The 18,963-nt window shown below is 47.9% G+C and overlaps 54 pseudogenes; all 54 read left to right on the plus strand.

The window, feature by feature from the left end:
- Positions 1-70: 70 nt before the first annotated feature.
- On the plus strand, positions 71-244 carry LOC143791414 (U2 spliceosomal RNA; annotated as a pseudogene).
- Positions 245-420: 176 nt separating this feature from the next.
- Positions 421-594, plus strand: LOC143792402 (U2 spliceosomal RNA; annotated as a pseudogene).
- A 176-nt stretch (positions 595-770) lies between these two features.
- Positions 771-944, plus strand: LOC143791778 (U2 spliceosomal RNA; annotated as a pseudogene).
- A 176-nt stretch (positions 945-1,120) lies between these two features.
- On the plus strand, positions 1,121-1,294 carry LOC143791878 (U2 spliceosomal RNA; annotated as a pseudogene).
- Positions 1,295-1,470: 176 nt separating this feature from the next.
- LOC143792003 (U2 spliceosomal RNA) lies at positions 1,471-1,644 on the plus strand (annotated as a pseudogene).
- Positions 1,645-1,820: 176 nt separating this feature from the next.
- LOC143792504 (U2 spliceosomal RNA) lies at positions 1,821-1,994 on the plus strand (annotated as a pseudogene).
- Positions 1,995-2,170: 176 nt separating this feature from the next.
- On the plus strand, positions 2,171-2,322 carry LOC143791682 (U2 spliceosomal RNA; annotated as a pseudogene).
- Positions 2,323-2,520: 198 nt separating this feature from the next.
- On the plus strand, positions 2,521-2,694 carry LOC143791916 (U2 spliceosomal RNA; annotated as a pseudogene).
- Positions 2,695-2,870: 176 nt separating this feature from the next.
- On the plus strand, positions 2,871-3,044 carry LOC143791604 (U2 spliceosomal RNA; annotated as a pseudogene).
- A 176-nt stretch (positions 3,045-3,220) lies between these two features.
- On the plus strand, positions 3,221-3,394 carry LOC143791472 (U2 spliceosomal RNA; annotated as a pseudogene).
- Positions 3,395-3,568: 174 nt separating this feature from the next.
- LOC143791541 (U2 spliceosomal RNA) lies at positions 3,569-3,742 on the plus strand (annotated as a pseudogene).
- Positions 3,743-3,918: 176 nt separating this feature from the next.
- Positions 3,919-4,070, plus strand: LOC143791683 (U2 spliceosomal RNA; annotated as a pseudogene).
- Positions 4,071-4,268: 198 nt separating this feature from the next.
- LOC143791957 (U2 spliceosomal RNA) lies at positions 4,269-4,442 on the plus strand (annotated as a pseudogene).
- A 176-nt stretch (positions 4,443-4,618) lies between these two features.
- On the plus strand, positions 4,619-4,830 carry LOC143791261 (U2 spliceosomal RNA; annotated as a pseudogene).
- A 137-nt stretch (positions 4,831-4,967) lies between these two features.
- On the plus strand, positions 4,968-5,141 carry LOC143792403 (U2 spliceosomal RNA; annotated as a pseudogene).
- Positions 5,142-5,317: 176 nt separating this feature from the next.
- Positions 5,318-5,529, plus strand: LOC143792194 (U2 spliceosomal RNA; annotated as a pseudogene).
- Positions 5,530-5,667: 138 nt separating this feature from the next.
- Positions 5,668-5,841, plus strand: LOC143792237 (U2 spliceosomal RNA; annotated as a pseudogene).
- Positions 5,842-6,017: 176 nt separating this feature from the next.
- LOC143791415 (U2 spliceosomal RNA) lies at positions 6,018-6,191 on the plus strand (annotated as a pseudogene).
- A 176-nt stretch (positions 6,192-6,367) lies between these two features.
- Positions 6,368-6,541, plus strand: LOC143792404 (U2 spliceosomal RNA; annotated as a pseudogene).
- Positions 6,542-6,717: 176 nt separating this feature from the next.
- On the plus strand, positions 6,718-6,891 carry LOC143791779 (U2 spliceosomal RNA; annotated as a pseudogene).
- A 176-nt stretch (positions 6,892-7,067) lies between these two features.
- On the plus strand, positions 7,068-7,241 carry LOC143792004 (U2 spliceosomal RNA; annotated as a pseudogene).
- Positions 7,242-7,417: 176 nt separating this feature from the next.
- Positions 7,418-7,591, plus strand: LOC143792015 (U2 spliceosomal RNA; annotated as a pseudogene).
- Positions 7,592-7,767: 176 nt separating this feature from the next.
- On the plus strand, positions 7,768-7,941 carry LOC143792405 (U2 spliceosomal RNA; annotated as a pseudogene).
- Positions 7,942-8,117: 176 nt separating this feature from the next.
- Positions 8,118-8,291, plus strand: LOC143791302 (U2 spliceosomal RNA; annotated as a pseudogene).
- Positions 8,292-8,467: 176 nt separating this feature from the next.
- LOC143791684 (U2 spliceosomal RNA) lies at positions 8,468-8,619 on the plus strand (annotated as a pseudogene).
- Positions 8,620-8,817: 198 nt separating this feature from the next.
- Positions 8,818-8,991, plus strand: LOC143791958 (U2 spliceosomal RNA; annotated as a pseudogene).
- A 176-nt stretch (positions 8,992-9,167) lies between these two features.
- LOC143791262 (U2 spliceosomal RNA) lies at positions 9,168-9,379 on the plus strand (annotated as a pseudogene).
- A 138-nt stretch (positions 9,380-9,517) lies between these two features.
- On the plus strand, positions 9,518-9,691 carry LOC143792478 (U2 spliceosomal RNA; annotated as a pseudogene).
- Positions 9,692-9,866: 175 nt separating this feature from the next.
- Positions 9,867-10,040, plus strand: LOC143792406 (U2 spliceosomal RNA; annotated as a pseudogene).
- Positions 10,041-10,216: 176 nt separating this feature from the next.
- On the plus strand, positions 10,217-10,390 carry LOC143791780 (U2 spliceosomal RNA; annotated as a pseudogene).
- A 176-nt stretch (positions 10,391-10,566) lies between these two features.
- On the plus strand, positions 10,567-10,740 carry LOC143792005 (U2 spliceosomal RNA; annotated as a pseudogene).
- A 176-nt stretch (positions 10,741-10,916) lies between these two features.
- LOC143792026 (U2 spliceosomal RNA) lies at positions 10,917-11,090 on the plus strand (annotated as a pseudogene).
- Positions 11,091-11,266: 176 nt separating this feature from the next.
- LOC143791686 (U2 spliceosomal RNA) lies at positions 11,267-11,418 on the plus strand (annotated as a pseudogene).
- Positions 11,419-11,616: 198 nt separating this feature from the next.
- On the plus strand, positions 11,617-11,790 carry LOC143791959 (U2 spliceosomal RNA; annotated as a pseudogene).
- Positions 11,791-11,966: 176 nt separating this feature from the next.
- LOC143791263 (U2 spliceosomal RNA) lies at positions 11,967-12,178 on the plus strand (annotated as a pseudogene).
- Positions 12,179-12,316: 138 nt separating this feature from the next.
- Positions 12,317-12,490, plus strand: LOC143792491 (U2 spliceosomal RNA; annotated as a pseudogene).
- Positions 12,491-12,665: 175 nt separating this feature from the next.
- LOC143792407 (U2 spliceosomal RNA) lies at positions 12,666-12,839 on the plus strand (annotated as a pseudogene).
- Positions 12,840-13,015: 176 nt separating this feature from the next.
- Positions 13,016-13,227, plus strand: LOC143792195 (U2 spliceosomal RNA; annotated as a pseudogene).
- A 138-nt stretch (positions 13,228-13,365) lies between these two features.
- LOC143791617 (U2 spliceosomal RNA) lies at positions 13,366-13,539 on the plus strand (annotated as a pseudogene).
- A 176-nt stretch (positions 13,540-13,715) lies between these two features.
- On the plus strand, positions 13,716-13,889 carry LOC143791480 (U2 spliceosomal RNA; annotated as a pseudogene).
- Positions 13,890-14,065: 176 nt separating this feature from the next.
- On the plus strand, positions 14,066-14,239 carry LOC143791576 (U2 spliceosomal RNA; annotated as a pseudogene).
- A 176-nt stretch (positions 14,240-14,415) lies between these two features.
- On the plus strand, positions 14,416-14,589 carry LOC143792145 (U2 spliceosomal RNA; annotated as a pseudogene).
- Positions 14,590-14,765: 176 nt separating this feature from the next.
- On the plus strand, positions 14,766-14,939 carry LOC143791457 (U2 spliceosomal RNA; annotated as a pseudogene).
- A 176-nt stretch (positions 14,940-15,115) lies between these two features.
- LOC143791577 (U2 spliceosomal RNA) lies at positions 15,116-15,289 on the plus strand (annotated as a pseudogene).
- A 176-nt stretch (positions 15,290-15,465) lies between these two features.
- On the plus strand, positions 15,466-15,639 carry LOC143792146 (U2 spliceosomal RNA; annotated as a pseudogene).
- Positions 15,640-15,815: 176 nt separating this feature from the next.
- Positions 15,816-15,989, plus strand: LOC143791831 (U2 spliceosomal RNA; annotated as a pseudogene).
- Positions 15,990-16,165: 176 nt separating this feature from the next.
- Positions 16,166-16,317, plus strand: LOC143791452 (U2 spliceosomal RNA; annotated as a pseudogene).
- Positions 16,318-16,515: 198 nt separating this feature from the next.
- Positions 16,516-16,689, plus strand: LOC143792502 (U2 spliceosomal RNA; annotated as a pseudogene).
- A 175-nt stretch (positions 16,690-16,864) lies between these two features.
- LOC143791497 (U2 spliceosomal RNA) lies at positions 16,865-17,038 on the plus strand (annotated as a pseudogene).
- A 176-nt stretch (positions 17,039-17,214) lies between these two features.
- LOC143791862 (U2 spliceosomal RNA) lies at positions 17,215-17,388 on the plus strand (annotated as a pseudogene).
- A 176-nt stretch (positions 17,389-17,564) lies between these two features.
- On the plus strand, positions 17,565-17,738 carry LOC143792485 (U2 spliceosomal RNA; annotated as a pseudogene).
- A 176-nt stretch (positions 17,739-17,914) lies between these two features.
- LOC143792114 (U2 spliceosomal RNA) lies at positions 17,915-18,088 on the plus strand (annotated as a pseudogene).
- Positions 18,089-18,264: 176 nt separating this feature from the next.
- LOC143791598 (U2 spliceosomal RNA) lies at positions 18,265-18,416 on the plus strand (annotated as a pseudogene).
- Positions 18,417-18,614: 198 nt separating this feature from the next.
- On the plus strand, positions 18,615-18,789 carry LOC143791440 (U2 spliceosomal RNA; annotated as a pseudogene).
- Positions 18,790-18,963: the final 174 nt, after the last annotated feature.

Here is an 18,963-nt window from a genome sequence, read left to right on the forward strand (position 1 = left end):
TTGCTACGTCTCCACAGTGGGTGTCGGTTGTAGGCCTTGGTGCGGCCCAAGTGGCAAACCATTTCTGATCAACTCTTCTCGGCCAAATGGCTCAAGATCAAGTGTAGTGTCTGTCCTTATTAGTTTAATATCTGATACGTCCCCTATTTGGGGACCATATATTAAATGGATTTTTGGAACAGGGAGCTGGAAATGGAGCTTGCTTTGTCGCACGGAACCTTCACGGGGATGGAGGGTGTGGTTATGCAGATTCAAAACGCGTTGCGCAGAGCTTGAACACATGCACACCGCAGAACTGTCATCGACAGAGCATCCAGAGTTTCTGGAAATGTCTTCCCTGCGGCAATCTTTTGCTACGTCTCCACAGTGGGTGTCGGTTGTAGGCCTTGGTGCGGCCCAAGTGGCAAACCATTTCTGATCATCTCTTCTCGGCCAAATGGCTCAAGATCAAGCGTAGTGTCTGTTCTTATTAGTTTAATATCTGATACGTCCCCTATTTGGGGACCATATATTAAATGGATTTTTGGAACAGGGAGCTGGAAATGGAGCTTGCTTTGTCACACGGAACCTTCACGGGGATGGAGGGTGTGGTTATGCAGATTCAAAACGCGTTGCGCACAGCTTGAACACATGCACACCGCAGAACTGTCATCGACAGAGCATCCAGAGTTTCTGGAAATGTCTTCCCTGCGGCAATCTTTTGCTACGTCTCCACAGTGGGTGTCGGTTGTAGGCCTTGGTGCGGCCCAAGTGTCAAACCATTTCTGATCATCTCTTCTCGGCCAAATGGCTCAAGATCAAGCGTAGTGTCTGTTCTTATTAGTTTAATATCTGTTACGTCCCCTATTTGGGGACCATATATTAAATGGATTTTTGGAACAGGGAGCTGGAAATGGAGCTTGCTTTGTCACACGGAACCTTCACGGGGATGGAGGGTGTGGTTATGCAGATTCAAAACGCGTTGCGCACAGCTTGAACACATGCACACCGCAGAACTGTCATCAACAGAGCATCCAGAGTTTCTGGAAATGTCTTCCCTGCGGCAATCTTTTGCTACGTCTTAACAGTGGGTGTCGGTTGTAGGCCTTGGTGCGGCCCAAGTGGCAAACCATTTCTGATCATCTCTTCTCGGCCAAATGGATCAAGATCAAGCGTAGTGTCTGTTCTTATTAGTTTAATATCTGATACGTCCCCTATTTGGGGACCATATATTAAATGGATTTTTGGAACAGGGAGCTGGAAATGGAGCTTGCTTTGTCACACGGAACCTTCACGGGGATGGAGGGTGTGGTTATGCAGATTCAAAACGCGTTGCGCACAGCTTGAACACATGCACACCGCAGAACTGTCATCGACAGAGCATCCAGAGTTTCTGGAAATGTCTTCCCTGCGGCAATCTTTTGCTACGTCTCCACAGTGGGTGTCGGTTGTAGGCCTTGGTGCGGCCCAAGTGGCAAACCATTTCTGATCATCTCTTCTCGGCCAAATGGCTCAAGATCAAGCGTAGTGTCTGTTCTTATTAGTTTAATATCTGATACGTCCCCTATTTGGGGACCATATATTAAATGGATTTTTGGAACAGGGAGCTGGAAATGGAGCTTGCTTTGTCGCACGGAACCTTCACGGGGGTGGAGGGTGTGGTTATGCAGATTCAAAATGCGTTTCGCACAGCTTGAACACATGCACACCGCAGAACTGTCATCGACAGATCATCCAGAGTTTCTGGAAATGTCTTCCCTGCGGCAATCTTTTGCTACGTCTCCACAGTGGGTGTCGGTTGTAGGCCTTGGTGCGGCCCAAGTGGCAAACCATTTCTGATCATCTCTTCTCGGCCAAATGGCTCAAGATCAAGCGTAGTGTCTGTTCTTATTAGTTTAATATCTGATACGTCCCCTATTTGGGGACCATATATTAAATGGATTTTTGGAACAGGGAGCTGGAAATGGAGCTTGCTTTGTCACACGGAACCTTCACGGGGATGGAGGGTGTGGTTAGGCAGATTCAAAATGCGTTGCGCACAGCTTGAACACATGCACACCGCAGAACTGTCGTCGACAGAGCATCCAGAGTTTCTGGAAATGTCTTCCCTGCGGCGATCTTTTGCTACATCTCCACAGTGGATGTCGGTTGTAGGCCTTGGTGCGGCCCAAGTGGCAAACCATTTCTGATCATCTCTTCTCGGCCAAATGGCTCAAGATCAAGCGTAGTGTCTGTTCTTATTAGTTTAATATCTGATACGTCCCCTATTTGGGGACCATATATTAAATGGATTTTTGGAACAGGGAGCTGGAAATGGAGCTTGATCTGTCACACGGAACCTTCACGGGGATGGAGGGTGTGGTTATGCAGATTCAAAACGCGTTGCGCACAGCTTGAACACATGCACACCGCAGAACTGTCGTCGACAGAGCATCCAGAGTTTCTGGAAATGTATTCCCTGCGGCAATCTTTTGCTACGTCTCCACAGTGGGTGTCGGTTGTAGGCCTTGGTGCGGCCCAAGTGGCAAACCATTTCTGATCATCTCTTCTCGGCCAAATGGCTCAAGATCAAGCGTAGTGCCTGTTCTTATTAATTTAATATCTGATACGTCCCCTATTTGGGGACCATATATTAAATGGATTTTTGGAACAGGGAGCTGGAAATGGAGCTTGCTTTGTCACACGGAACCTTCATGGGGATGGAGGGTGTGGTTATGCAGATTCAAAACGCGTTGCGCACAGCTTGAACACATGCACACCGCAGAACTGTCATCGATAGAGCATCCAGAGTTTCTGGAAATGTCTTCCCTGCGGCAATCTTTTGCTACATCTCCACAGTGGGTGTCGGTTGTAGGTCTTGGTGCGGCCCAAGTGGCAAACCATTTCTGATCATCTCTTCTCGGCCTAATGGCTCAAGATCAAGCGTAGTGCCTGTTCTTATTAGTTTAATATCTGATACATCCCCTATTTGGGGACCATATATTAAATGGATTTTTGGAACAGGGAGCTGGAAATGGAGCTTGCTTTGTCACACGGAACCTTCATGGGGATGGAGGGTGTGGTTATGCAGATTCAAAACGCGTTGCGCACAGCTTGAACACATGCACACCGCAGAACTGTCATCGATAGAGCATCCAGAGTTTCTGGAAATGTCTTCCCTGCGGCAATCTTTTGCTACATCTCCACAGTGGGTGTCGGTTGTAGGTCTTGGTGCGGCCCAAGTGGCAAACCATTTCTGATCATCTCTTCTCGGCCAAATGGCTCAAGATCAAGCGTAGTGCCTGTTCTTATTAGTTTAATATCTGATACGTCCCCTATTTGGGGACCATATATTAAATGGATTTTTGGAACAGGGAGCTGGAAATGGAGCTTGCTTTGTCACACGGAACCTTCATGGGGATGGAGGGTGTGGTTATGCAGATTCAAAACGCGTTGCGCACAGCTTGAACACATGCACACCGCAGAACTGTCATCGACAGAGCATCCAGAGTTTCTGGAAATGTCTTCCCTGCGGCAATCTTTTGCTACGTCTCCACAGTGGGTGTCGGTTGTAGGCCTTGGTGCGGCCCGTGGCAAACCATTTCTGATCATCTCTTCTCGGCCAAATGGCTCAAGATCAAGCGTAGTGTCTGTTCTTATTAGTTTAATATCTGATTGGTCCCCTATTTGGGGACCATATATTAAATGGATTTTTGGAACAGGGAGCTGGAAATGGAGCTTGCTTTGTCACACTTAACCTTCACAGGGATGGAGGGTGTGGTTATGCAGATTCAAAACGCGTTGCGCACAGCTTGAACACATGCACACCGCAGAACTGTCATCGATAGAGCATCCAGAGTTTCTGGAAATGTCTTCCCTGCGGCGATCTTTTGCTACATCTCCACAGTGGATGTCGGTTGTAGGCCTTGGTGCGGCCCAAGTGGCAAACCATTTCTGATCATCTCTTCTCGGCCAAATGGCTCAAGATCAAGCGTAGTGTCTGTTCTTATTAGTTTAATATCTGATACGTCCCCTATTTGGGGACCATATATTAAATGGATTTTTGGAACAGGGAGCTGGAAATGGAGCTTGATCTGTCACACGGAACCTTCACGGGGATGGAGGGTGTGGTTATGCAGATTCAAAACGCGTTGCGCACAGCTTGAACACATGCACACCGCAGAACTGTCGTCGACAGAGCATCCAGAGTTTCTGGAAATGTCTTCCCTGCGGCAATCTTTTGCTACGTCTCCACAGTGGGTGTCGGTTGTAGGCCTTGGTGCGGCCCAAGTGGCAAACCATTTCTGATCATCTCTTCTCGGCCAAATGGCTCAAGATCAAGCGTAGTGCCTGTTCTTATTAATTTAATATCTGATACGTCCCCTATTTGGGGACCATATATTAAATGGATTTTTGGAACAGGGAGCTGGAAATGGAGCTTGCTTTGTCACACGGAACCTTCACGGGGATGGAGGGTGTGGTTATGCAGATTCAAAACGCGTTGCGCACAGCTTGAACACATGCACACCGCAGAACTGTCATCGACAGAGCATCCAGAGTTTCTGGAAATGTCTTCCCTGCGGCAATCTTTTGCTACGTCTCCACAGTGGGTGTCGGTTGTAGGCCTTGGTGCGGCCCAAGTGGCAAATCATTTCTGATCATCTCTTCTCGGCCAAATGGCTCAAGATCAAGCGTAGTGTCTGTTCTTATTAGTTTAATATCTGATACGTCCCCTATTTGGGGACCATATATTAAATGGATTTTTGGAACAGGGAGCTGGAAATGGAGCTTGCTTTGTCGCACGGAACCATCACGGGGGTGGAGGGTGTGGTTATGCAGATTCAAAACGCGTTTCGCACAGCTTGAACACATGCACACCGCAGAACTGTCATCGATAGAGCATCCAGAGTTTCTGGAAATGTCTTCCCTGCGGCAATCTTTTGCTACGTCTCACAGTGGATGTCGGTTGTAGGCCTTGGTGCGGCCCAAGTGGCAAACCATTTCTGATCATCTCTTCTCGGCCAAATGGCTCAAGATCAAGCGTAGTGTCTGTTCTTATTAGTTTAATATCTGATACGTCCCCTATTTGGGGACCATATATTAAATGGATTTTTGGAACAGGGAGCTGGAAATGGAGCTTGCTTTGTCACACGGAACCTTCACGGGGATGGAGGGTGTGGTTATGCAGATTCAAAACGCGTTGCGCACAGCTTGAACACATGCACACCGCAGAACTGTCATCGACAGAGCATCCAGAGTTTCTGGAAATGTCTTCCCTGCGGCAATCTTTTGCTACGTCTCCACAGTGGGTGTCGGTTGTAGGCCTTGGTGCGGCCCAAGTGGCAAATCATTTCTGATCATCTCTTCTCGGCCAAATGGCTCAAGATCAAGCGTAGTGTCTGTTCTTATTAGTTTAATATCTGATACGTCCCCTATTTGGGGACCATATATTAAATGGATTTTTGGAACAGGGAGCTGGAAATGGAGCTTGCTTTGTCGCACGGAACCATCACGGGGGTGGAGGGTGTGGTTATGCAGATTCAAAACGCGTTTCACACAGCTTGAACACATGCACACCGCAGAACTGTCATCGACAGATCATCCAGAGTTTCTGGAAATGTCTTCCCTGCGGCAATCTTTTGCTACGTCTCCACAGTGGGTGTCGGTTGTAGGCCTTGGTGCGGCCCAAGTGGCAAACCATTTCTGATCATCTCTTCTTGGCCAAATGGCTCAAGATCAAGCGTAGTGTCTGTTCTTATTAGTTTAATATCTGATACGTCCCCTATTTGGGGACCATATATTAAATGGATTTTTGGAACAGGGAGCTGGAAATGGAGCTTGCTTTGTCACACGGAACCTTCACGGGGATTGAGGGTGTGGTTATGCAGATTCAAAACGCGTTGCGCACAGCTTGAACACATGCACACCGCAGAACTGTCATCGACAGAGCATCCAGAGTTTCTGGAAATGTCTTCCCTGCGGCAATCTTTTGCTACGTCTCCACAGTGGGTGTCGGTTGTAGGCCTTGGTGCGGCCCAAGTGGCAAACCATTTCTGATCAACTCTTCTCGGCCAAATGGCTCAAGATCAAGTGTAGTGTCTGTCCTTATTAGTTTAATATCTGATACGTCCCCTATTTGGGGACCATATATTAAATGGATTTTTGGAACAGGGAGCTGGAAATGGAGCTTGCTTTGTCGCACGGAACCTTCACGGGGATGGAGGGTGTGGTTATGCAGATTCAAAACGCGTTGCGCAGAGCTTGAACACATGCACACCGCAGAACTGTCATCGACAGAGCATCCAGAGTTTCTGGAAATGTCTTCCCTGCGGCAATCTTTTGCTACGTCTCCACAGTGGGTGTCGGTTGTAGGCCTTGGTGCGGCCCAAGTGGCAAACCATTTCTGATCATCTCTTCTCGGCCAAATGGCTCAAGATCAAGCGTAGTGTCTGTTCTTATTAGTTTAATATCTGATACGTCCCCTATTTGGGGACCATATATTAAATGGATTTTTGGAACAGGGAGCTGGAAATGGAGCTTGCTTTGTCACACGGAACCTTCACGGGGATGGAGGGTGTGGTTATGCAGATTCAAAACGCGTTGCGCACAGCTTGAACACATGCACACCGCAGAACTGTCATCGACAGAGCATCCAGAGTTTCTGGAAATGTCTTCCCTGCGGCAATCTTTTGCTACGTCTCCACAGTGGGTGTCGGTTGTAGGCCTTGGTGCGGCCCAAGTGGCAAACCATTTCTGATCATCTCTTCTCGGCCAAATGGCTCAAGATCAAGCGTAGTGTCTGTTCTTATTAGTTTAATATCTGTTACGTCCCCTATTTGGGGACCATATATTAAATGGATTTTTGGAACAGGGAGCTGGAAATGGAGCTTGCTTTGTCACACGGAACCTTCACGGGGATGGAGGGTGTGGTTATGCAGATTCAAAACGCGTTGCGCACAGCTTGAACACATGCACACCGCAGAACTGTCATCAACAGAGCATCCAGAGTTTCTGGAAATGTCTTCCCTGCGGCAATCTTTTGCTACGTCTTAACAGTGGGTGTCGGTTGTAGGCCTTGGTGCGGCCCAAGTGGCAAACCATTTCTGATCATCTCTTCTCGGCCAAATGGATCAAGATCAAGCGTAGTGTCTGTTCTTATTAGTTTAATATCTGATACGTCCCCTATTTGGGGACCATGTATTAAATGGATTTTTGGAACAGGGAGCTGGAAATGGAGCTTGCTTTGTCACACGGAACCTTCACGGGGATGGAGGGTGTGGTTATGCAGATTCAAAACGCGTTGCGCACAGCTTGAACACATGCACACCGCAGAACTGTCATCGACAGAGCATCCAGAGTTTCTGGAAATGTCTTCCCTGCGGCAATCTTTTGCTACGTCTCCACAGTGGGTGTCGGTTGTAGGCCTTGGTGCGGCCCAAGTGGCAAACCATTTCTGATCATCTCTTCTCGGCCAAATGGCTCAAGATCAAGCGTAGTGTCTGTTCTTATTAGTTTAATATCTGATACGTCCCCTATTTGGGGACCATATATTAAATGGATTTTTGGAACAGGGAGCTGGAAATGGAGCTTGCTTTGTCGCACGGAACCTTCACGGGGGTGGAGGGTGTGGTTATGCAGATTCAAAATGCGTTTCGCACAGCTTGAACACATGCACACCGCAGAACTGTCATCGACAGATCATCCAGAGTTTCTGGAAATGTCTTCCCTGCGGCAATCTTTTGCTACGTCTCCACAGTGGGTGTCGGTTGTAGGCCTTGGTGCGGCCCAAGTGGCAAACCATTTCTGATCATCTCTTCTCGGCCAAATGGCTCAAGATCAAGCGTAGTGTCTGTTCTTATTAGTTTAATATCTGATACGTCCCCTATTTGGGGACCATATATTAAATGGATTTTTGGAACAGGGAGCTGGAAATGGAGCTTGCTTTGTCACACGGAACCTTCACGGGGATGGAGGGTGTGGTTATGCAGATTCAAAACGCGTTGCGCACAGCTTGAACACATGCACACCGCAGAACTGTCATCAACAGAGCATCCAGAGTTTCTGGAAATGTCTTCCCTGCGGCAATCTTTTGCTACGTCTCCACAGTGGGTGTCGGTTGTAGGCCTTGGTGCGGCCCAAGTGGCAAACCATTTCTGATCAACTCTTCTCGGCCAAATGGCTCAAGATCAAGTGTAGTGCCTGTTCTTATTAGTTTAATATCTGATACGTCCCCTATTTGGGGACCATATATTAAATGGATTTTTGGAACAGGGAGCTGGAAATGGAGCTTGCTTTGTCGCACGGAACCTTCACGGGGATGGAGGGTGTGGTTATGCAGATTCAAAACGCGTTGCGCACAGCTTGAACACATGCACACCGCAGAACTGTCATCGATAGAGCATCCAGAGTTTCTGGAAATGTCTTCCCTGCGGCGATCTTTTGCTACGTCTCCACAGTGGATGTCGGTTGTAGGCCTTGGTGCGGCCCAAGTGGCAAACCATTTCTGATCATCTCTTCTCGGCCAAATGGCTCAAGATCAAGCGTAGTGTCTGTTCTTATTAGTTTAATATCTGATACGTCCCCTATTTGGGGACCATATATTAAATGGATTTTTGGAACAGGGAGCTGGAAATGGAGCTTGATCTGTCACACGGAACCTTCACGGGGATGGAGGGTGTGGTTATGCAGATTCAAAACGCGTTGCGCACAGCTTGAACACATGCACACCGCAGAACTGTCGTCGACAGAGCATCCAGAGTTTCTGGAAATGTCTTCCCTGCGGCAATCTTTTGCTACGTCTCCACAGTGGGTGTCGGTTGTAGGCCTTGGTGCGGCCCAAGTGGCAAACCATTTCTGATCATCTCTTCTCGGCCAAATGGCTCAAGATCAAGCGTAGTGCCTGTTCTTATTAATTTAATATCTGATACGTCCCCTATTTGGGGACCATATATTAAATGGATTTTTGGAACAGGGAGCTGGAAATGGAGCTTGCTTTGTCACACGGAACCTTCACGGGGATGGAGGGTGTGGTTATGCAGATTCAAAACGCGTTGCGCACAGCTTGAACACATGCACACCGCAGAACTGTCATCGACAGAGCATCCAGAGTTTCTGGAAATGTCTTCCCTGCGGCAATCTTTTGCTACGTCTCCACAGTGGGTGTCGGTTGTAGGCCTTGGTGCGGCCCAAGTGGCAAATCATTTCTGATCATCTCTTCTCGGCCAAATGGCTCAAGATCAAGCGTAGTGTCTGTTCTTATTAGTTTAATATCTGATACGTCCCCTATTTGGGGACCATATATTAAATGGATTTTTGGAACAGGGAGCTGGAAATGGAGCTTGCTTTGTCGCACGGAACCATCACGGGGGTGGAGGGTGTGGTTATGCAGATTCAAAACGCGTTTCGCACAGCTTGAACACATGCACACCGCAGAACTGTCATCGACAGATCATCCAGAGTTTCTGGAAATGTCTTCCCTGCGGCAATCTTTTGCTACGTCTCCACAGTGGGTTTCGGTTGTAGGCCTTGGTGCGGCCCAAGTGGCAAACCATTTCTGATCATCTCTTCTCGGCCAAATGGCTCAAGATCAAGTGTAGTGTCTGTTCTTATTAGTTTAATATCTGATACGTCCCCTATTTGGGGACCATATATTAAATGGATTTTTGGAACAGGGAGCTGGAAATGGAGCTTGCTTTGTCGCACGGAACCTTCACGGGGATGGAGGGTGTGGTTATGCAGATTCAAAACGCGTTGCGCACAGCTTGAACACATGCACACCGCAGAACTGTCATCGATAGAGCATCCAGAGTTTCTGGAAATGTCTTCCCTGCGGCAATCTTTTGCTACGTCTCACAGTGGATGTCGGTTGTAGGCCTTGGTGCGGCCCAAGTGGCAAACCATTTCTGATCATCTCTTCTCGGCCAAATGGCTCAAGATCAAGCGTAGTGTCTGTTCTTATTAGTTTAATATCTGATACGTCCCCTATTTGGGGACCATATATTAAATGGATTTTTGGAACAGGGAGCTGGAAATGGAGCTTGCTTTGTCACACGGAACCTTCACGGGGATGGAGGGTGTGGTTATGCAGATTCAAAACGCGTTGCGCACAGCTTGAACACATGCACACCGCAGAACTGTCATCGACAGAGCATCCAGAGTTTCTGGAAATGTCTTCCCTGCGGCAATCTTTTGCTACGTCTCCACAGTGGGTGTCGGTTGTAGGCCTTGGTGCGGCCCAAGTGGCAAACCATTTCTGATCATCTCTTCTCGGCCAAATGGCTCAAGATCAAGCGTAGTGTCTGTTCTTATTAGTTTAATATCTGTTACGTCCCCTATTTGGGGACCATATATTAAATGGATTTTTGGAACAGGGAGCTGGAAATGGAGCTTGCTTTGTCACACGGAACCTTCACGGGGATGGAGGGTGTGGTTATGCAGATTCAAAACGCGTTGCGCACAGCTTGAACACATGCACACCGCAGAACTGTCATCAACAGAGCATCCAGAGTTTCTGGAAATGTCTTCCCTGCGGCAATCTTTTGCTACGTCTTAACAGTGGGTGTCGGTTGTAGGCCTTGGTGCGGCCCAAGTGGCAAACCATTTCTGATCATCTCTTCTCGGCCAAATGGATCAAGATCAAGCGTAGTGTCTGTTCTTATTAGTTTAATATCTGATACGTCCCCTATTTGGGGACCATGTATTAAATGGATTTTTGGAACAGGGAGCTGGAAATGGAGCTTGCTTTGTCACACGGAACCTTCACGGGGATGGAGGGTGTGGTTATGCAGATTCAAAACGCGTTGCGCACAGCTTGAACACATGCACACCGCAGAACTGTCATCGACAGAGCATCCAGAGTTTCTGAAAATGTCTTCCCTGCGGCAATCTTTTGCTACGTCTCCACAGTGGGTGTCGGTTGTAGGCCTTGGTGCGGCCCAAGTGGCAAACCATTTCTGATCATCTCTTCTCGGCCAAATGGCTCAAGATCAAGCGTAGTGTCTGTTCTTATTAGTTTAATATCTGATACGTCCCCTATTTGGGGACCATATATTAAATGGATTTTTGGAACAGGGAGCTGGAAATGGAGCTTGCTTTGTCGCACGGAACCTTCACGGGGGTGGAGGGTGTGGTTATGCAGATTCAAAATGCGTTTCGCACAGCTTGAACACATGCACACCGCAGAACTGTCATCGACAGATCATCCAGAGTTTCTGGAAATGTCTTCCCTGCGGCAATCTTTTGCTACGTCTCCACAGTGGGTGTCGGTTGTAGGCCTTGGTGCGGCCCAAGTGGCAAACCATTTCTGATCATCTCTTCTCGGCCAAATGGCTCAAGATCAAGCGTAGTGTCTGTTCTTATTAGTTTAATATCTGATACGTCCCCTATTTGGGGACCATATATTAAATGGATTTTTGGAACAGGGAGCTGGAAATGGAGCTTGATCTGTCACACGGAACCTTCACGGGGATGGAGGGTGTGGTTATGCAGATTCAAAACGCGTTGCGCACAGCTTGAACACATGCACACCGCAGAACTGTCGTCGACAGAGCATCCAGAGTTTCTGGAAATGTCTTCCCTGCGGCAATCTTTTGCTACGTCTCCACAGTGGGTGTCGGTTGTAGGCCTTGGTGCGGCCCAAGTGGCAAACCATTTCTGATCATCTCTTCTCGGCCAAATGGCTCAAGATCAAGCGTAGTGCCTGTTCTTATTAATTTAATATCTGATACGTCCCCTATTTGGGGACCATATATTAAATGGATTTTTGGAACAGGGAGCTGGAAATGGAGCTTGCTTTGTCACACGGAACCTTCACGGGGATGGAGGGTGTGGTTATGCAGATTCAAAACGCGTTGCGCACAGCTTGAACACATGCACACCGCAGAACTGTCATCGACAGAGCATCCAGAGTTTCTGGAAATGTCTTCCCTGCGGCAATCTTTTGCTACGTCTCCACAGTGGGTGTCGGTTGTAGGCCTTGGTGCGGCCCAAGTGGCAAATCATTTCTGATCATCTCTTCTCGGCCAAATGGCTCAAGATCAAGCGTAGTGTCTGTTCTTATTAGTTTAATATCTGATACGTCCCCTATTTGGGGACCATATATTAAATGGATTTTTGGAACAGGGAGCTGGAAATGGAGCTTGCTTTGTCGCACGGAACCATCACGGGGGTGGAGGGTGTGGTTATGCAGATTCAAAACGCGTTTCGCACAGCTTGAACACATGCACACCGCAGAACTGTCATCGACAGATCATCCAGAGTTTCTGGAAATGTCTTCCCTGCGGCAATCTTTTGCTACGTCTCCACAGTGGGTGTCGGTTGTAGGCCTTGGTGCGGCCCAAGTGGCAAACCATTTCTGATCATCTCTTCTCGGCCAAATGGCTCAAGATCAAGTGTAGTGTCTGTTCTTATTAGTTTAATATCTGATACGTCCCCTATTTGGGGACCATATATTAAATGGATTTTTGGAACAGGGAGCTGGAAATGGAGCTTGCTTTGTCGCACGGAACCTTCACGGGGATGGAGGGTGTGGTTATGCAGATTCAAAACGCGTTGCGCACAGCTTGAACACATGCACACCGCAGAACTGTCATCGATAGAGCATCCAGAGTTTCTGGAAATGTCTTCCCTGCGGCAATCTTTTGCTACGTCTCACAGTGGATGTCGGTTGTAGGCCTTGGTGCGGCCCAAGTGGCAAACCATTTCTGATCATCTCTTCTCGGCCAAATGGCTCAAGATCAAGCGTAGTGTCTGTTCTTATTAGTTTAATATCTGATACGTCCCCTATTTGGGGACCATATATTAAATGGATTTTTGGAACAGGGAGCTGGAAATGGAGCTTGCTTTGTCACACGGAACCTTCACGGGGATGGAGGGTGTGGTTATGCAGATTCAAAACGCGTTGCGCACAGCTTGAACACATGCACACCGCAGAACTGTCATCGACAGAGCATCCAGAGTTTCTGGAAATGTCTTCCCTGCGGCAATCTTTTGCTACGTCTCCACAGTGGGTGTCGGTTGTAGGCCTTGGTGCGGCCCAAGTGGCAAATCATTTCTGATCATCTCTTCTCGGCCAAATGGCTCAAGATCAAGCGTAGTGTCTGTTCTTATTAGTTTAATATCTGATACGTCCCCTATTTGGGGACCATATATTAAATGGATTTTTGGAACAGGGAGCTGGAAATGGAGCTTGCTTTGTCGCACGGAACCATCACGGGGGTGGAGGGTGTGGTTATGCAGATTCAAAACGCGTTTCACACAGCTTGAACACATGCACACCGCAGAACTGTCATCGACAGATCATCCAGAGTTTCTGGAAATGTCTTCCCTGCGGCAATCTTTTGCTACGTCTCCACAGTGGGTGTCGGTTGTAGGCCTTGGTGCGGCCCAAGTGGCAAACCATTTCTGATCATCTCTTCTCGGCCAAATGGCTCAAGATCAAGCGTAGTGTCTGTTCTTATTAGTTTAATATCTGATACATCCCCTATTTGGGGACCATAGATTAAATGGATTTTTGGAACAGGGAGCTGGAAATGGAGCTTGCTTTGTCACACGGAACCTTCACGGGGATGGAGGGTGTGGTTATGCAGATTCAAAACGCGTTGCGCACAGCTTGAACACATGCACACCGCAGAACTATGATTGACAGATCATCCAGAGTTTCTGGAAATGTCTTCCCTGCGGCAATCTTTTGCTACGTCTCCACAGTGGGTGTCGGTTGTAGGCCTTGGTGCGGCCCAAGTGGCAAACCATTTCTGATCATCTCTTCTTGGCCAAATGGCTCAAGATCAAGCGTAGTGTCTGTTCTTATTAGTTTAATATCTGATACGTCCCCTATTTGGGGACAATATATTAAATGGATTTTTGGAACAGGGAGCTGGAAATGGAGCTTGCTTTGTCGCACGGAACCTTCACGGGGGTGGAGGGTGTGGTTATGCAGATTCAAAACGCGTTGCGCACAGCTTGAACACATGCACACCGCAGAACTGTCATCGACAGATCATCCAGAGTTTCTGGAAATGTCTTCCCTGCGGCAATCTTTTGCTACGTCTCCACAGTGGGTGTCGGTTGTAGGCCTTGGTGCGGCCCAAGTGGCAAACCATTTCTGATCATCTCTTCTCGGCCAAATGGCTCAAGATCAAGCGTAGTGTCTGTTCTTATTAGTTTAATATCTGATACATCCCCTATTTGGGGACCATATATTAAATGGATTTTTGGAACAGGGAGCTGGAAATGGAGCTTGCTTTGTCACACGGAACCTTCACGGGGATGGAGGGTGTGGTTATGCAGATTCAAAACGCGTTGCGCACAGCTTGAACACATGCACACCGCAGAACTATGATTGACAGATCATCCAGAGTTTCTGGAAATGTCTTCCCTGCGGCAATCTTTTGCTACGTCTCCACAGTGGGTGTCGGTTGTAGGCCTTGGTGCGGCCCAAGTGGCAAACCATTTCTGATCATCTCTTCTTGGCCAAATGGCTCAAGATCAAGCGTAGTGTCTGTTCTTATTAGTTTAATATCTGATACGTCCCCTATTTGGGGACAATATATTAAATGGATTTTTGGAACAGGGAGCTGGAAATGGAGCTTGCTTTGTCACACGGAACCTTCACGGGGATGGAGGGTGTGGTTATGCAGATTCAAAACGCGTTGCGCACAGCTTGAACACATGCACACCGCAGAACTGTCGTCGACATAGCATCCAGAGTTTCTGGAAATGTCTTCCCTGCGGCAATCTTTTGCTACGTCTCCACAGTGGGTGTCGGTTGTAGGCCTTGGTGCGGCCCAAGTGGCAAACCATTTTTGATCATCTCTTCTCGGCCAAATGGCTCAAGATCAAGCGTAGTGTCTGTTCTTATTAGTTTAATATCTGATACGTCCCCTATTTGGGGACAATATATTAAATGGATTTTTGGAACAGGGAGCTGGAAATGGAGCTTGCTTTGTCGCACGGAACCTTCACGGGGGTGGAGGGTGTGGTTATGCAGATTCAAAACGCGTTGCGCACAGCTTGAACACATGCACACCGCAGAACTGTCATCGACAGATCATCCAGAGTTTCTGGAAATGTCTTCCCTGCGGCAATCTTTTGCTACGTCTCCACAGTGGGTGTCGGTTGTAGGCCTTGGTGCGGCCCAAGTGGCAAACCATTTCTGATCATCTCTTCTCGGCCAAATGGCTCAAGATCAAGCGTAGTGTCTGTTCTTATTAGTTTAATATCTGATACATCCCCTATTTGGGGACCATATATTAAATGGATTTTTGGAACAGGGAGCTGGAAATGGAGCTTGCTTTGTCACACGGAACCTTCACGGGGATGGAGGGTGTGGTTATGCAGATTCAAAACGCGTTGCGCACAGCTTGAACACATGCACACCGCAGAACTATGATTGACAGATCATCCAGAGTTTCTGGAAATGTCTTCCCTGCGGCAATCTTTTGCTACGTCTCCACAGTGGGTGTCGGTTGTAGGCCTTGGTGCGGCCCAAGTGGCAAACCATTTCTGATCATCTCTTCTTGGCCAAATGGCTCAAGATCAAGCGTAGTGTCTGTTCTTATTAGTTTAATATCTGATACGTCCCCTATTTGGGGACAATATATTAAATGGATTTTTGGAACAGGGAGCTGGAAATGGAGCTTGCTTTGTCACACGGAACCTTCACGGGGATGGAGGGTGTGGTTATGCAGATTCAAAACGCGTTGCGCACAGCTTGAACACATGCACACCGCAGAACTGTCGTCGACATAGCATCCAGAGTTTCTGGAAATGTCTTCCCTGCGGCAATCTTTTGCTACGTCTCCACAGTGGGTGTCGGTTGTAGGCCTTGGTGCGGCCCAAGTGGCAAACCATTTTTGATCATCTCTTCTCGGCCAAATGGCTCAAGATGAAGCGTAGTGTCTGTTCTTATTAGTTTAATATCTGATACGTCCCCTATTTGGGGACCATATATTAAATGGATTTTTGGAACAGGGAGCTGGAAATGGAGCTTGCTTTGTCACACGGAACCTTCACGGGGATGGAGGGTGTGGTTATGCAGATTCAAAACGCGTTGCGCACAGCTTGAACACATGCACACCGCAGAACTGTCATCGACAGAGCATCCAGAGTTTCTGGAAATGTCTTCCCTGCGGCAATCTTTTGCTACGTCTCCACAGTGGATGTCGGTTGTAGGCCTTGGTGCGGCCCAAGTGGCAAACCATTTCTGATCATCTCTTCTCGGCCAAATGGCTCAAGATCAAGCGTAGTGTCTGTTCTTATTAGTTTAATATCTGATACGTCCCCTATTTGGGGACCATACATTAAATGGATTTTTGGAACAGGGAGCTGGAAATGGAGCTTGCTTTGTCACACGGAACCTTCACGGGGATGAAGGGTGTGGTTATGCAGATTCAAAACGCGTTGCGCACAGCTTGAACACATGCACACCGCAGAACTGTCATCGACAGAGCATCCAGAGTTTCTGGAAATGTCTTCCCTGCGGCAATCTTTTGCTAAGTCTCCACAGTGGGTGTCGGTTGTAGGCCTTGGTGCGGCCCAAGTGGCAAACCATTTCTGATCATCTCTTCTCGGCCAAATGGCTCAAGATCAAGTGTAGTGTCTGTTCTTATTAGTTTAATATCTGATACGTCCCCTATTTGGGGACCATATATTAAATGGATTTTTGGAACAGGGAGCTGGAAATGGAGCTTGCTTTGTCGCACGGAACCTTCACGGGGATGGAGGGTGTGGTTATGCAGATTCAAAACGCGTTGCGCACAGCTTGAACACATGCACACCGCAGAACTGTCATCGATAGAGCATCCAGAGTTTCTGGAAATGTCTTCCCTGCGGCAATCTTTTGCTACGTCTCACAGTGGATGTCGGTTGTAGGCCTTGGTGTGGCCCAAGTGGCAAACCATTTCTGATCATCTCTTCTCGGCCAAATGGCTCAAGATCAAGCATAGTGTCTGTTCTTATTAGTTTAATATCTGATACGTCCCCTATTTGGGGACCATATATTAAATAAATTTTTGGAACAGGGAGCTGGAAATGGAGCTTGCTTTGTCACACGGAACCTTCACGGGGATGGAGGGTGTGGTTATGCAGATTCAAAACGCGTTGCACACAGCTTGAACACATGCACACCGCAGAACTGTCATCGACAGAGCATCCAGAGTTTCTGGAAATGTCTTCCCTGCGGCAATCTTTTGCTACGTCTCCACAGTTGGTGTCGGTTGTAGGCCTTGGTGCGGCCCAAGTGGCAAACCATTTCTGATCATCTCTTCTCGGCCAAATGGCTCAAGATCAAGCGTAGTGTCTGTTCTAATTAGTTTAATATCTGATACGTCCCCTATTTGGGGACCATATATTAAATGGATTTTTGGAACAGGGAGCTGGAAATGGAGCTTGCTTTGTCACACGGAACCTTCACGGGGATGGAGGGTGTGGTTATGCAGATTCAAAATGCGTTGCGCACAGCTTGAACACATGCACACCGCAGAACTGTCATTGACAGAGCATCCAGAGTTTCTGGAAATGTCTTCCCTGCGGCAATCTTTTGCTACGTCTCCACAGTGGGTGTCGGTTGTAGGCCTTGGTGCGGCCCAAGTGGCAAACCATTTCTGATCATCTCTTCTCGGCCAAATGGCTCAAGATCAAGCGTAGTGTCTGTTCTTATTAGTTTAATATCTGATACGTCCCCTATTTGGGGACCATATATTAAATGGATTTTTGGAACAGGGAGCTGGAAATGGAGCTTGCTCTGTCACTCGGAACCTTCACGGGGATGGAGGGTGTGGTTATGCAGATTCAAAACGCGTTGCGCACAGCTTGAACACATGCACACCGCAGAACTGTCATCGACAGAGCATCCAGAGTTTCTGGAAATGTCTTCCCTGCGGCTATCTTTTGCTACGTCTCCACAGTAAGTGTCGGTTGCAGGCCTTGGTGCGGCCCAAGTGGCAAACCATTTCTGATCATCTCTTCTCGGCCAAATGGCTCAAGATCAAGCGTAGTGTCTGTTCTTATTAGTTTAATAGCTGATACGTCCCCTATTTGGGGACCATATATTAAATGGATTTTTGGAACAGGGAGCTGGAAATGGAGCTTGCTTTGTCGCACGGAACCTTCACGGGGGTGGAGGGTGTGGTTATGCAGATTCAAAACGCGTTGCGCACAGCTTGAACACATGCACACCGCAGAACTGTCATCGACAGATCATCCAGAGTTTCTGGAAATGTCTTCCCTGCGGCAATCTTTTGCTACGTCTCCACAGTGGGTGTCGGTTGTAGGCCTTGGTGCGGCCCAAGTGGCAAACCATTTCTGATCATCTCTTCTCGGCCAAATGGCTCAAGATCAAGCGTAGTGTCTGTTCTTATTAGTTTAATATCTGATACATCCCCTATTTGGGGACCATATATTAAATGGATTTTTGGAACAGGGAGCTGGAAATGGAGCTTGCTTTGTCACACGGAACCTTCACGGGGATGGAGGGTGTGGATATGCAGATTCAAAACGCGTTGCGCACAGCTTGAACACATGCACACCGCAGAACTATCATTGACAGATCATCCAGAGTTTCTGGAAATGTCTTCCCTGCGGCAATCTTTTGCTATGTCTCCACAGTGGGTGTCGGTTGTAGGCCTTGGTGCGGCCCAAGTGGCAAACCATTTCTGATCATCTCTTCCTGGCCAAATGGCTCAAGATCAAGCGTAGTGTCTGTTCTTATTAGTTTAATATCTGATACGTCCCCTATTTGGGGACAATATATTAAATGGATTTTTGGAACAGGGAGCTGGAAATGGAGCTTGCTTTGTCACCCGGAACCTTCACGGGGATGGAGGGTGTGGTTATGCAGATTCAAAACGCGTTGCGCACAGCTTGAACACATGCACACCGCAGAACTGTCGTCGACAGAGCATCCAGAGTTTCTGGAAATGTCTTCCCTGCGGCAATCTTTTGCTACGTCTCCACAGTGGGTGTCGGTTGTAGGCCTTGGTGCGGCCCAAGTGGCAAACCATTTTTGAT

Source organism: Ranitomeya variabilis, unplaced genomic scaffold, assembly GCF_051348905.1.
Source record: "Ranitomeya variabilis isolate aRanVar5 unplaced genomic scaffold, aRanVar5.hap1 Scaffold_69, whole genome shotgun sequence".
In the NCBI taxonomy this organism is placed as follows: Eukaryota; Metazoa; Chordata; class Amphibia; order Anura; family Dendrobatidae; genus Ranitomeya; species Ranitomeya variabilis.